This window comes from Rattus rattus, chromosome 12, assembly GCF_011064425.1.
Source record: "Rattus rattus isolate New Zealand chromosome 12, Rrattus_CSIRO_v1, whole genome shotgun sequence".
In the NCBI taxonomy this organism is placed as follows: domain Eukaryota; kingdom Metazoa; phylum Chordata; class Mammalia; order Rodentia; family Muridae; genus Rattus; species Rattus rattus.
The window spans coordinates 14,233,152-14,248,649 of NC_046165.1; positions in this window are offsets into that span (position 1 = coordinate 14,233,152).

The following is a 15,498-nucleotide window of genomic DNA, read 5'->3' on the forward strand; positions in this document are numbered from 1 at the left end:
CAAAAATATTCCTAGGAGGAGATATGGAGACAAAGTTTGGAGCAGAGACTGAAGGAATGGCCATTCAGAGACTATCCCATCTGGGGAATCAAGCCCATCTCTATCTTTATCTCTCTCTCTATTTCTCTCTCTATCTCTTTCTCTATATCTATATCTATCTATCCATCCATATATATAATATATCCACAAAACTTACACAATATTGATAAAGCCAAAAGTGTATGCTGACAGGAGCCTGATGTAGCTGTCTCCTGAGAGGCTCATGCAGAGCATGACAAATACAGAGGAGAATCCTCGCAGCAAACCATTGAACCGATAACTGGGTATCCATTGGAGGAATTAAAGAAAGGATTGAAGGAGCCATAGGGGCTTGCCACCCTATAAGAACAACAATACCAACCAGCCAGAGCTCTCAGGGACTAATCCACTACCCAAAGACATGGACAGACCCATGGCTCCAGCTGCCTATGTAGCAGAGAATGGCCTTGTTGGATATCAATGTGCAGCGAAGCCCTTGGTTCTGCCAAGGCTTGACTCACCAGTGTATGGGATTGTCAGGGCAGGGAGTTGGGAATGGGGGATGGTAGGGGAGGGGAAACAGACTTAATAGAAGAAGGGGGAGGGATGGGATAGGGAGCTTCTGGCCAGGAAGCAGGCAAAGTGAATAACATTTGAAATGCAAATAACCAATCAAAATAAATTAAACAAACAAACAATAAACAAAAATAAGTAAATTATAACCAGTTCAAAGGCCTGTGTGTTACTCCAACAGTACAGATTTTGCCTGTCCTTTATTTGGCGATTATTTCTGGGTTACATACACAGAGAAAATTATTTTTCGAACACCATATATCCACATTCAAATTTGAGAGCTTTGTTCATCTTAACAACTGAATAATACTATGTCTTACATATAGATACCATGATTTCATTATCCATTCTTGAAGGAATGGAAATCTAGATTGTTTCCTTTTCCTGGCTATTAGAATAGTATTTAATATAGAGGATCAGATATCTATGTCGATTTTTTTCTTGATTTCTACTCATGTATATCTTTTTATACTTTCAAAACTTCATGCATGTAAATAAATTATCTTAGTCATATCTATACCCTCTCTCTATCTCAAAATCCTCACCTCCTCTGCCTCCAAAAAATCTGCGGTTATCCCCAACTTTGCGGGATTTTCTAACTGGCTGAAAAGTAACAGCCATGTAAAGTAAGCCTCTTCATGGTGCTCTCTGCCTTGGCAATAGAAGCCTCTTACAGAAGAATAAGCAGATTGATTCCTAGGCTCAAATCTTCATAAAACTGTGAATTCTCAGGCAAGTAAGGAACATCTAAATCTTGCCCCATGCCCATCATAAATTAAGGGAATTCAGTGAAAAGTTGACATCTGGACAGACCTGAATGTATGCACATTCATTCACAGCAAGTATGGTTTCCTGCAATAGACACTTTTCTCAAGTGTAAACATGTCTCATTAATATTTCAATGGAAGGAAATCAGTTACATGCCCTACATAGGCAAGGACTTCAAATTTATTCATGCTCTTATGTAGTAGAGTTTCGCTGGTTAGTCTTTGTGGACTTGGTACAAATTATAGTCAGTTGGGAGGAGGAAAGCCCCAGCTGAAGAATCCCCTCCATAAAAACAGGACTATTGGACTGTCTCTGTGAATGGCACTTTCTTTTTTTATTTATTTTATTTTATTTTATTTTATTTTATATTTACACTCCAGATTTTATTCCCCTCCCGGTCCACATTCCAAAAGGTTCCACATCCCATATATTCCCCCAGTCTCCACAAGGATATCACCACACTACCCACACCACCAGACCTCTAAACTTCTTGGGGCCCCCAGTCTCTCTGATTTTAGGTGTATCTTCTCTGACTGAAACTAGACCCAGCAGTTCTCTGCTGTATATGTGTTGGGGGCCTCATATCAGCTTGTGTGTGCTGCCAAGTTGGTGATCAGTGTCTGAGAGATTTCAGGGGTCCAAGTTAATTGAGAGTGCTGGTGCTCTTACAGGATTGCCCTCCTCCTCAGCTTCCTCCAGCTTTCCCTAATTCAAGCACAGGGGTCAGCAGCTTCTGTTGATAGGTTGGTTGTAAATATCTGTATCTGACTCTTTCAGCTGATTTTTGGATCTTAGGAGAGCAGTCATGACAGGTTCCTTTCTTGTGAGCACCCAATAGCCTCAGTAACTGTGTCAGGTCTTGGGGCCTCCCGTTGAGCTGGATCCCACTTTGGACCTGTTACTGGACCTTCTTTTCCTCATCTTCTTCTTCATTTTCATCCCTGGAGTTAATGACTATTTGACACAACATGAGCTCAGCCTCAGTAGGTGAGCTTTGGCTGTGTTAGTAAAGAAGCTGAGGTAGCACTATGTTTTCTGAGGAACCACCAGACTGATTTCCAGAGTGGTTGTGCCAGCTGACAATCCGAACAACAATGGAGGAGTGTTCCTCTTTCTCCACATCCTCACCAGAAACTGCTGACACCTGAGTTTTGATCTTAGTCACTCTGACTGGTGTGAGGCGAGGACCCAGCTATACCTCTCCTGGGCATATACCCAAAAGATGCTCCAACATATAACGAAGGCCTATGCTCCACTATGTTCACAGCACACTTATGTATAATAATCGTAAGCTGGAAAGAACCCAGATGCCCTTCAACAGAGGAAGGGATACAGAAAATGTGGTACATTTACAGAATGGAGTACTACTCAACTATTAAAAACAATGACTTCATGAAATTTTTAGGCAAATTAATGGAACTAGAAAATATCATCCTAAGTGAGAGATTTAACAAAAGAACACACATGGCATGCACTCACTGATAAGTGAATATTAGTCCCAAAGCTCAGAATACCCAAGGTAAAATTCACGGACCGTAGGAAGCTAAAAAAGAAGGAAGACAAAGTGTGGATGCTTCAGTCCTTCTTAGAAGGGGGTAATGAAATATTCAAGGGAGGTAGAGGGTGAGAGGAAGATAGGAGGAATAGAGGAGAAGCAGGAGGGAAAGTGAGGGCAGGATCAGGTATGGGAGGTGACAGGAATGATATACAGAAATTTGGAATTTGAACAGAGGTGTGTAGCAATGTGGTATGGGAAACTGGGCATAGCCACCATCAATTCACAGATGTCAGGAAAGCAACAGACTCCCAGGAACCAACATATGTAAAATTAGCTGAAATGCCCAACAAAGGGGAGAAAGAACCTGTAGAGAAGTTAGGCAAGGCCCCTAGTTAGGGGATAGCGTCACCTACTCATCTCTAAATTTTTAACCCAAAATTGCTCCTGTCTAAAGGAAATACACGGACAAAATATTGAGCAGAAATTGAAGGAACAGCTATCTAGAGATTGCCTCACATGGGGATCCATCCCATATTCAGACACCAAACCCAGACACTATTGTTGACGCCTACGAGTGCTTGCTGATAGGAGCCTGATATTGCTGTCTCCTGAGAGTCTATGCCAGAGCCAACCATTGTACTGAGCAAGGGGATCCCAAGGGAGGAGTTAGAGAAAATACTGAAGGAACTGAAGGGGTTTGTAAGAAGCTGAGAAAGCCTCAGGAAGCAAAATCCTAGAAAATGGGGTTCTGTAGTTGTGTCTCTTTCATTGTTCCTGAATTGATTTCCTTTTGTGATTGATTGAAAAATGTAAGGAGTCACAACCCTTTCTTAACTATTGAATTTGATTATGATGTTTTACCGCAGAAATGCAAACCAAACTAATGGAGGAGAAATCACAGGCTTAGTGAATTTTCACTCCTACTTTTAGAGTTTGGATGCTTTTAGAGTTCGAATGAGTGAAGGGATATAAACTGTGTGAGATATGAATGGAATAAGGATTGTCAACACAAGGAATTAAAAGTGCAATGGAAACATGACCAGTGGGTATAGGTCTGCCAGCAGCTGAAAGGTCAAGAGGATTGCTCCGCTCCAAGACACCGTCAGTCATGTAGAGATTTTTAAAGTTGTAATATGTCTAGGTTCAGAAAAACTGCCTACAAGTAAGAAAAAGCGGAAATAGGGGATTGAGGTGTTGATTAGCGCTCTATAAGAAGAAGTTTCTTAAAACCTCTTCTTCCTCTTAAATTTCCATTGGAAGAAAAATATCTGGGATTCCTATTCTGAGAAAAGAAAGCAATAGACTTCTTGCTTTCCAAATTTTAGACAAATTTAAGAACAGTAAAGGATGCTGATGAGAACATTGACAGATGAGTAGAAGAAACCAGTTTAGAAATAGAAGAGTGTGTGTTGCTTTGTCAATATTTCTTGTTGAGTGAGGAAACACATTTTAGGTGATTAGCACACTAGCAAACTCTCTTTTCATTTTAAGCCAAATTTACATCCATATCCAACATGTCATTTTTTATATATATATGCAGCTGGATAAGGGTCGTTTGTGAGAATGTCATGTCAACTACAACTATTCTAGTAATACTAGCATGCTGATGGACAGCAAGAATTCATTCACCAAAGAATACTATTGACCTTTGTGGAATAAAAGGACCTTCGAAATTATTTCAGTTTTAAATTTTGATATGTCACAATTTTCTTTTTAGATTGGGGAATTAAACATGTGTTTTAGAATGTACCACTCTAAATAAATTTCCAGTGTTTGGAACAATGTGCATAATTGCCTTTCTTTTCAAACATTGCAAATCATACTTTTGACCTCATGTTAACTAACATTAGCTCAGATACCTTGAACACGGGTACATAAGACAGAAGGAAATCAGTTCCCTATAAGTACATAAAACTGAAGATAAAATATATTACTGCCATGCATTTATTTTAATCTCATTTATTCACACGGACTGTATAATCCATAATACGATTAGATATAATCTAAGTATTGATTTCACAAAGTGACACAGTAGGTCACAGACCTAAACATGCATGACAATCATTTGTTATGCATAATTTTCATATTTATGTTTATGTGTGGGAAGCAATTACCTAATATTGTTTAATTTTCACAGCTTTACACTTATAATGCAAGTCCCCTCATGAGTATGTGTGTTTGTGTGTGTGTGTGTGTGTGTGTGTGTGTGTGTGTGTGTGTGTGTGCGTGCTTCTGTGTCTGTGTCTGTATATCTGTGTTTGTGTGCCTGTTTGTGTTGTCTATGAGTTTGGTAAAACAATTTTTAAAAATCTTAAAATCTGTTTAGCATATGGAACTACTTTCAAGAATCCATCTCAAGTTTCCATTTTTAATTCCACATTTACTAATTAAGGAACACAGAAAAAACCTTTTATATAAAAATTTTTTTATATGCAAAGAAAAGTTATTTTGACCAGGAAAAGTATGGTTTAAAAGATTTTAAGATAGAATGATAATCATATATTATATTTTGCATGCTATTAAGTTTTTGTAAATAGCCTGTAGTTTCTGTATATTTGTAATTAATGTATTCATTTTAGAAATGAGTGAGGACTATAGTAATGCTCCCTTACATAAATTTATATAAATTTATATATCACACATTGACCTTATTTATCATGCTTGATTCTCAGCATCCTATTCCTCACTCCCTGCCTCTCTTGACACCGTCACAGACCGTAGAGCTCTCTTCATCCCTGTTCTCCCACCTGCAACTCTAATAGCCATCATTTCCATCTGGCACATCAATACATGTACTTACTGATTTCGTTAGATGAAAGTAAATATGTATTAATCAGGTTCGCAGATTGTGGGTTTCACTTAACATTATGTACAATATTTTCATTATGTTTCTGAACATGAAGAATTATGTATAAAGTAGTAGTATGCATCGATTTGCTGAATGTCCTCTATATCATATATGCATTTTGAGCATCATTGTGAATAGTATTGAAACAAATGCCAGTGTGTAAGCTTTTTTGTTTTAAGGATTTTATTTATTTTGATTATATTCTCAGTAATGTACTTATGGTTGTTCTATATTTTCTGGAAAACTCTGCATAGGTTTTGCATGCTTCTTGGAATTTGCATTCATGCCAAAAGTACACATGAGATCCTTAATTTCTCCATGTCCTTAATTTTTATTTGTCATTTATTGTCTTTTTGAAGAATAATATTTTATCTGTGGGTTAACACCTCTTAAGAGTTTTTATTTTTCTTCTATTACTAATGAAATTTCTAAGTTTTCATATTTATTAACCATTCATGTTTCATCTTTGAGAAGTGTCTTTTTAGATTCTCTCTCTCTCTCTCTCTCTCTCTCTCTCTCTCTCTCTCTCTCTCTCTCTCTCTCTTTCTCTCTCTCTCTGTGTATCTTGGACTAAATGTCATCAAAGTTGCCACTCCCGAACAAATCATTTTACCTTTAGTAATATTAGGATTATTTTCTGCTTTTTAAAAATTTATTGGTGGATTTTAATTTAGATTGTTTCATTGCACATTGATTTCTTGGTTTCTGGATTCAAGTTTAGTCCTTTGATAGAAAACCTTTATGTGGAGTTTAGGAATGCTATTTGCTTTCTTTTGCATATAACTAATACCATTGCTTAAAGAAAGTGTATGTTCAACACTGTTTGTTCTTGCTGTCCTTGCAAAATCCAGTCTATATTTATGCTCATAAATGAGACGTTTTATGACAACACCATTAAGGTGTTATTAAAGTTAAAATACTATATTTTAGTATTTCACTGCAAGTTTGAAGAAAATTATTTCAGAGAGGTTTTAAGTGCTTAAGAGTATTTTATTCTTTCTTTTTGAAGTTTAAAATTCTTATGACCATGAGTTTATTTGTGAACATATTTGAATACATCTTGGAAAAATTAAGGTTTTTAGATGGATTCATAATTTGGGATATTGTCGAAAAACTAAAGATAATAAAAAGCAAAGTGGCCATCTTATATAACACAGCTTCCCCAGCCATGACTAAAGAATTCCTAGGAGTTTTTTCCTAATCTACTTACAGAAACTTTTAATTTACTATGCTTCAACTACTATTCTGATGAGCACAGTAAATTCATTTAAAAAAAAAAATCTACCTAAGAGTGATTTGTGTTTTGTAGGAATGTAAGGGAACAAACTGCAAATTATATAATCCAATTAGCTTCACATTTGCACTGAAGTAAATCTTGCTTTCAATTCCCAGTTTAGCAGATCATTTCAAGGTTGTGTTAAATATGAAGCAGCTGGAAGTTGCCAAATGAATATGTTGAATGAGTGCATTTTACTGAAGTGTGTACTATCTTTTCTGACATGCATGTGACGATAACACATTTTTCTGGCAGCTGGGTTCCCCAGAGCTAAATGAAACTGCAATAGTAGATAAAACAGCCTGATTGTATAATGAACATAAAACACTATGGATATATTTCTGGAAAAAAAATCTCAGTCAGATGACTGACTTTAAGAGAGGTCATATTTCAAAATTCAATACATATAAAAACCATTTTTCAAGATTCTGTATAGGTTTTTAGATACTAAATATATGAAAGAGTACAAGATTTACATCTTCTAGAGAGATCTTAATTTTATTTTGCACATCAATGAAGAATTTGACGAAGACTTTATATTTAAAATTATTAATTTCTAGAATTCAAATTGTTGCTATTGTAGAGAAAAAAACACACGCTTTTTTTTACTGCCTTTTTCACCTTTTTCGAGTCTAAACTTGAATAATTATAAAGGCTCTTCTTTCTTAACATTATTGACTTATTTGTAGAATTGAGGCTACTATTGAAAATCATTTTGTATTAAGGTACTAAATTTGAATTTTGATTATTTTTAATTTCCCAGAGTTATACATTCTGAAAAATAAATACTGCATAGCTAAATAAACAAAATATTTTAGGGTCTGGGAGATATAGTTTATCTTCTGTTTCTTCTTGATCATTTGATTACATATTTTCTTAATTGAATGGATCTTCTATATGGGTACTTCCAGATTTCTACCTCACCCTCTGAAGAATATATAAATCATGCAATATCTTTTTATTGTACTACAGATAGTAATAAATTAAATGTTTTCAAAACACAAATGTTGGTTAAAAAGAAGATATCAAAGTGAGGAAGTTTTATGACTTTATGACTGTGGATCACCTGCTAAGTAACACTTTCCTAGTTAGCAAATTTGAAACACGTGATCCAAGGAGGAGACCTGAGGCTTAAGACAAGCGATCTTCTGTCCAATGGAATTACAGTCATTATAATTGGTACCTTTAATCGGAGATCGGAGAGGTCTGCACTTATGCATTAACTCGGTATAGGGAACAGACTCTGATAATGCTGACCTTTAACGCTTGGGGTGGTTTTCTCCAGCTTGTTTTTGGCAGGAGTTTGGGCATGTTTTCTTTTCTTGTTAGCTGTATGTCCTTTATGCCTTTAGTTCCATCTACTGTTCGTTCTCATTCTAGACCTGGATGAGACAAGAGTAGACATGATCTGGAAAGCTATTCTGCCTTTTGCTATTGTTTGTATGGTTTAATTTTTTCCCTTTCATTGAAAATAGACTTTTTTCCCATATGGTAGATCCTGATTTTGATTTTCTCTCCCTCTACGCTTCCCCATTTATTCCCACTCTCATCTAGAACCACACCCTTTCTGTCTGCCATTCGAAAGAAGTAGACCTCTAAGGGATAATAATATAAAATAAGAACCAAACCAATGCAAAGCCGCATCAGAATAGGACAATGCAATCATACAGAAAGAAAGAACTCAATTATAAGAAACTGATAGAGATGCAGAGACCCATTGTTTACAAACTAAGAAATACCATGGAAACACAAACTTGGAATTTGGTAAAAGAGATAGAAGATAGATAGAAGATAGATAGATAGATAGATAGATAGATAGATAGATAGATAGACAGACAGATAGATGAATAGATGATAGAAATTAAAAAAACAAAATATAAAAACGAGAATCTCTGACACAATATTATGAAACAAGAAAAATCCAAAAATGCCTCTGAGTTTGTAATTCCTTTAACATTGACTGCTAGTTGCTTCCATGTTTCCTACCCTTGGGAGTTAGTTTGTTTCCACAGTGATAAACCTTTGTCTCATCGATAATGTGGTAGCTGACCACTGGCTGAGGCTGACCCTTCCTTTTTGACCCATCTCCAAATGATCAAGCAGTTCTCTCCTATAACATTTTTCTCCATTCGATATGTTATCCCAGTTCTGACTGCAATGGGCATTCTCAGGCAATCCACTAGCCAAGCTGCCAGAGAAGCTAACAGGCAAGCTAAGTAGGTAGAAGAGGTTCTAGTCCTCATGCTTCTTCCTTTCCTTCAAATCTAATTTCAGAGCATTTTCACGACCTCTGCAGCAGCCTAACTTTGTGGCCTTTTCTCACTCTCTGTCCGTATTAAGGGGACATTAAGAAAATCCTGGTGGAACATGCTAAAGTTTGATCTTTTGATATGTATTGTAATGACAAATGCTGCCCCATCCCCCACAAGGCCTGAGTGCTTCTAAGAATCTGCATATACAAAGGGACCTTGCTCTTTAATTTAAAGCTATTGGTTAAATAAATTCACTGGCAGTCATTAGCTGGGCAGAAAACATGTGGGCAGGTTTGAGGGTTCTTGGCCTTCATGTCCAAGGAACCACAAGGAGGGAGAGAGGAAAAGATGCCATGGGGTAAGAACCTCAAAATCATAACCACGAGCATCAGCTAAAAGAGTAAAGAACAGCCCAGATGTAACATATTAAGTTATAACTTGGAGTTATCAGTAGGAAAGTTTTTAATAGCATAAAATAGCATATTTGGTAGATATATGCCCAGATATAGCACTCATAACAACATATTATTAATTAAAGCTTGTGTTTTATCCAGGCATTGAATAATCAAATATTATTCAAGAAGAGAAAGACAGTGTTATCATTGTAAAAAATATTTAATCTTACTCAGGGGCAGATATCTACCATGTAGAAATTTTACAACAAGAACATCCTTTTTGTTCCTTCTTGTGTTATTTACTCAGACCCCTTCTAGCCCACTAGCATTTTCACGTGTCATATCCCAATACCTAGAAACACATTTTAGCCTGAATCCCCAGTGGTCACACCTGCCAGGATCCCAGAATTTCCTACCAGGGAACAAACAAGCCACTAAACACCTCTAAAAACCAGAGAAGGAAACAGAAGCCAAGGAGCAAACTATGCAGCGAACAAAGACAACCAGATATCAGCACCAAAAATTATAATGACCCCCAACCCAGATGTCTAGACACCACATAAAAATAAATAAATAAATAAATAAATAAATAAATAAATAAATAAATAAATAAATAATGGATTGAGGATTTAGCTCAGTGGTAGAGCACTTGCGTAGCAAGCACAAGGCTCTGGGTTTGGTCCTCAGCTCTGAAAAAAAATAATAAAAAGTAAAGTCAATAACAATGTGGACCACATTCAGAGCCTTCCGTCTTTATCACAGAAGCATAAGTCAGAGACTTTAGAAGAACCTTTGCAAAGATGATAGTTTCTAAAGACGAATTTAATAAATCCCTTAAAGAAATCTACGAAAACACAGAAACAGTGGAAGGATGTGGATAAAACAATTCAGTCCTGAATGTGAATATAGAATCAACCCAAACTGGATGAAACTTTGAATTGAAAATTTAGGAACTCAAATAGGGACCATAGTTGCAAGCTTCAGCAACGGAATGCAAGAGTTAGAGGAGAAACTTGGCTATCCTAATTACACTTACAATTTATACTCCATTTACAATTAATGTACTACTTTGCAGTAATGTTCCATTTATCAGAATATGGGAAAAATGAAGGCAGACTTTTGGCTAGAATATAACATTAATGAACCCAGACCATTATAGTTTTTTTCCGTTTTCTGAAAAACAATTGTTTCTGCTATCAGTATTTTTTCTCAGAATTCTATTCTTCTAAACTCCCACAGGACAGGTTTATGAAACTCTGCTTATAATATTCTAGAACATATCAAGGACATTATGTCTTCAACATGTATTCCTGTCACCAGTGTTAAATACCTGAAGAGCACATGGGCATCTACTTAAAGAATCTAACCTCAGTACTGTGTGTGTGTGCTTGTGTGTGTGCATGCACATGTGTGATGGCTATTTTTTACATTAGGACAACACAACTAATACAAAAAGCTTAAAGAAAAAAAGATCTGGTTCACATCTGAATCAGGCTTGAAGGAGTAGCATAGCAGTAAGACAGAGGAATTTGGTTATATTGAAATCTACAGTTATGGATCAGAAAGACTCTGTTAAACATAACTCCAGGGCAGTAAGTCTAGTCAGTCATCACTTCTGCTGCATAGACTCTTAGTACATGAAATGCTGCCCACATTCAAGGCAAGTCTTCCAACGTAAGAAAATACCTTTCTATAAACAAGCTCACATACTCCCATAGTTTTCTCCAGAGATAAAAATAGTCAAAGTTACATAGTTTGGAAATCTCAGATGAAAATATTCAAAGCTACATAGTTTGGAAATCTCACATTTGGAGAGTAGCATATAACACTTGTATGTTAGGAAAAAATAATACATTTATCACTACTACGCTATCTGTCTTAAGTTCAAGTTCCTATAAAGCTTTTCAATAATAACCTCAAAATGAATAAGAAGAAACAGAGTGTGTTATTTTGAAGAAAGTGGTTTGCTGGCCTATGTTACTATAAATATACACAAAGGCTCTAACACTGTCATCAGATAGAATAATATTTACCTAATTAATCTCAGAGGCTTAACAGGTACAAGTAAATTCCAATTACTCATGTCCCCAACAATTTGTGTGAATATGTCTGTGTGTGTGTGTGTGTGTGTGTGTGTGTGTGTGTGTGTGTGTGTACAGTCTCTCTCTCTCGTGTGTGTTTGTGTGTGTGTGTGTGTGTGTGTGTGTGCGTGTGGACAGTCTCTCTCTCTCTCTCTCTCTTTTTTTCTGTGTGTCTCTCTCTCTCTCTCTCTCTCTCTCTCTCTCTCGTGTGTTTGTGTTTGTGTGTGTGTGTGTGTGTGTGTGTGTGTGTTTGTACAACTTTGTGTTTTTGGTGGGTTACTTGTGCATGTGTTTACAGGCCCTGGGCCAGCTATTGTTCTTCAATCATCAATCTTCACCTACCTTCTTCTACCAGATCTCTCACTGTTATGTGTATATCATTACTTAGGCCTTAATAGCTCTTAGAATCCAGTTCTGTGTATATCATTAATTAGGCCTTGATAGCTCTTCAAATCCACTTGTTGCAAGGGATGGGGTTTCAAGCTTGACAGGACAACAGCTTTTTGCATGGACCGCGGGGGTCAAACTGAGGTCATCAGGCTTGCACAGTACTGCAGATGGAGCCAAGTCACCAGCACCACAGTGTTAGGTTCTCATACAGCATTTTCTCCGCCAGCCAACGTCTATGGCTTTGTGAGGAAATCTGTACAATCAGCTGAACTGTCTTTGACTATAAACACTTTGGGAAGACTTTCAAAGGCCATTTGTGAATGAAAATAAACATTTCAGGTCTTTTCTGTAATAACCACTAGCAATAGCCACGAGGAAAACTTCTGGGAAATAGAAAATGGAGAAACGCCCTGATGATGGGCTTTGTCTAAAATGACTCTTTTGCCTGCTCTAGGGTCTCTGCTGGGTTGCCTTCTCTAGCCTTGATATGAGGGTATTTGCCCAATGTTGCTAACTTGTAATCTCATGCTCTGTGGATATCCTTGGGAGGCCTGCTGTTTTCTGAAAGAAAACTGGAAAGGATTGAGTCAGGGGGAGGTGAAGTGAGATGGGATGAGAGGCCTGAAAGAAGTGTAGGGAGGGGGAAACTGATGCTAAGTTGTAATAATAAGATAGAAGAATGAAGTAAAAAAAAGTAAAAGAAACTGTTTTAATGAGGATATCTCTACTTATATCAATGGCAATATCCTTGGAATTTTTCCTCTCTTATTCACTTGTCATGTGACAAAATTTTACTATCTTATTATTTAAGTGATGAAATTATATATCATATTCATTAAAGATCAGCTATGTATAATTATAGCCAATTAGCATTACCATATTTACTGAACTGTGATCCTGCTGTCATTACTGAAAATTGAATACAGTTTACTATAGAAACTCCAACTTGTGTCAAACTGGCACATGAAACCACTCAATACGTTCACTAACCTTGAAAGGGCAATCTTCATTTTGATACGAAGACACAAACCCCTAAATGAATAAAATTATACTGAATAATAAAAGAATTGCTAGAGGTGTCTCCATGTCAACTCTCAAATTTTATTATAGAGATAGAGTAATAAAACAAGCATGGCATCGACACAAAGACATCCAGAAATTGACCAATGGAATGTGATTGAACTCACAGAAAAAAGGCCACACACCTGTTGTCAACTAAATTTTTGATAAAGAAGTCAGGAATTTACACAGAATACAAGACAGATTCTGCAACAAATGGTACTGGTCAAACTAGATGACTGAAAACATAGGAATGAAAATTCATCCATATTTATCACCCTGCAGAAGTAGATTAAAATCCTCACCAGAAGGCCAGGTATACTGCATCTGTCATGAACTGAACAGAACATGTAGAATGATCTCGAACTGATTTTTCAGGCGAGGACATTTGGAAAGAACACTAAAAGCACATGTACCAATTAAAAAAATTAATAAATAGGACATCATGAAACTGAAAAGCTTCTATAGCAAAGAACACTGTCCTTTAGACAACACAGCAATATACAGAATGGGGAAAATTGCTAACTACACATCCTAAGAAGGGCAAATATATATAAATACTAATATCTAAAAGATATAAATGACAAAAGAACTGGCTATTGAAAAAAACAACCCAATCAAAAATGGGGTTCAGAATAATAGTTCTCACAAGAATGAAAATACATGGCTGAGAAGAACGTAAACTCATGTTTTGTTGTTGTCGTTGTTGTTGTTGTTGTTGCTTGTGGGAGTGAAAACTTGTAAAGTAACCAGTGTATGTTTCCTCAGGAAGCTGGAACTAGATCATACTTATATAATCTATCAAATTATATAATCATTCCTGGGTATATATATCAAAGGATGCTTCATTCTACCACACTTGCTCGGACACATGCACTGCTTCTCTATTCAAAATAATCAGACCATTCTAGATAACAGGCAAAGGATGAATGGATAGAGAAATGTGGGTCATTTGCATGATGGATTATTATAAATTGTAAAAAAAATAAACGTTGAGAGTAAATGAGAAGGGCTAGGAAAAAATATAATGAGTTCAGTAATCCAGACCTCAAAAGACAGATATAGTATCCATTTGCTTATGTGTAGGTTATCATTCTTTGGTAAGCGAACTCTATATAAGTATGGTTATACAGATTACAGCATAGGTATATATGTATACATACACACTTGCATTTTGATTCCTATCCTGGCCAGATCAGTACCCCACCCTCCACAATTCAACCCCCATCCCTTGACCTCTCTTTAGGTCTGCTTCCTACCCCGGCCAGATTACAGTCTGATACCTGCCTATATGCTACAGTCTGCATTCCTCCCAGGATGTCTGCAGTAACCAAAGACACATCTTTAAAGCCATAATGCTTGCCCATAATCCACATTCAGTTCTTTGTCACCCCTATACATCTAGTTTTTCTTCTTTTCATTTTTTCATGATATATTAGAATATAAGTTATAATAGATTTTGATTATGAGAGACAACCCATGTTTTATTTCTGCCCTTTGCAAAATGGCAGTATTTCTTGCATTCAGAGAACCATAGGTAGTATACATGCTTCAAGAACAATATGTGACTATAATTCTAACATGTGTATATATGAATACACATAATCACTAACATAATTCCTAACATAATCACTCTATGAATGGAGAGGTAAAACAACAGAATTGAAATTGTATTATTATAAATTGATATAATAATTGATAGAGAGGTTATTTATGGCACATTTATTTTTTAAAAGGTTAAGAGACAGAAATTATTCTTAGTAAATTAGTATCCATGTTATGGATGCAGATTTCTTATGGTTGGAGACTTTTGTCATAAAAATCTATTAAACAGGTCTCATTAAACTATCAATGTCTCACTCTTCTCAATAAAACAATTTGAACTGTTATGTGTGTTCTTAAGTGTAACATTACATAATACTGAATTGTAGCCCCAGTTAGTTTATAATAACTGCATTCCTAACACTAAAATAACACTATAATGTCATAAACTTAATAACATAAATCTACTTATCCACAGTATTTTTCCAAGAAACCCAAACTTAAATACTTAAATACTTTTCTTTGATTATTTATCTATAATATTGTCCTAATTCTAAATCAAGTTATGTGAACATATTAAACAGTTAAAATGCAGCCTTGAAGTACCTAAAATTATTGCAAAGTTTACAATAATACATAGTCAAATATCCAGGATGTCCGATCATATATATTTCATATATATTGCTAAAATAATTTAAATGTTCTTTTCAAAACTACATTTAATTATCTTATACATGTTATTATGGTTCAAAAATTTCATGTTAAAAAATAAATACATATTATGTTCATTCTTTTTTC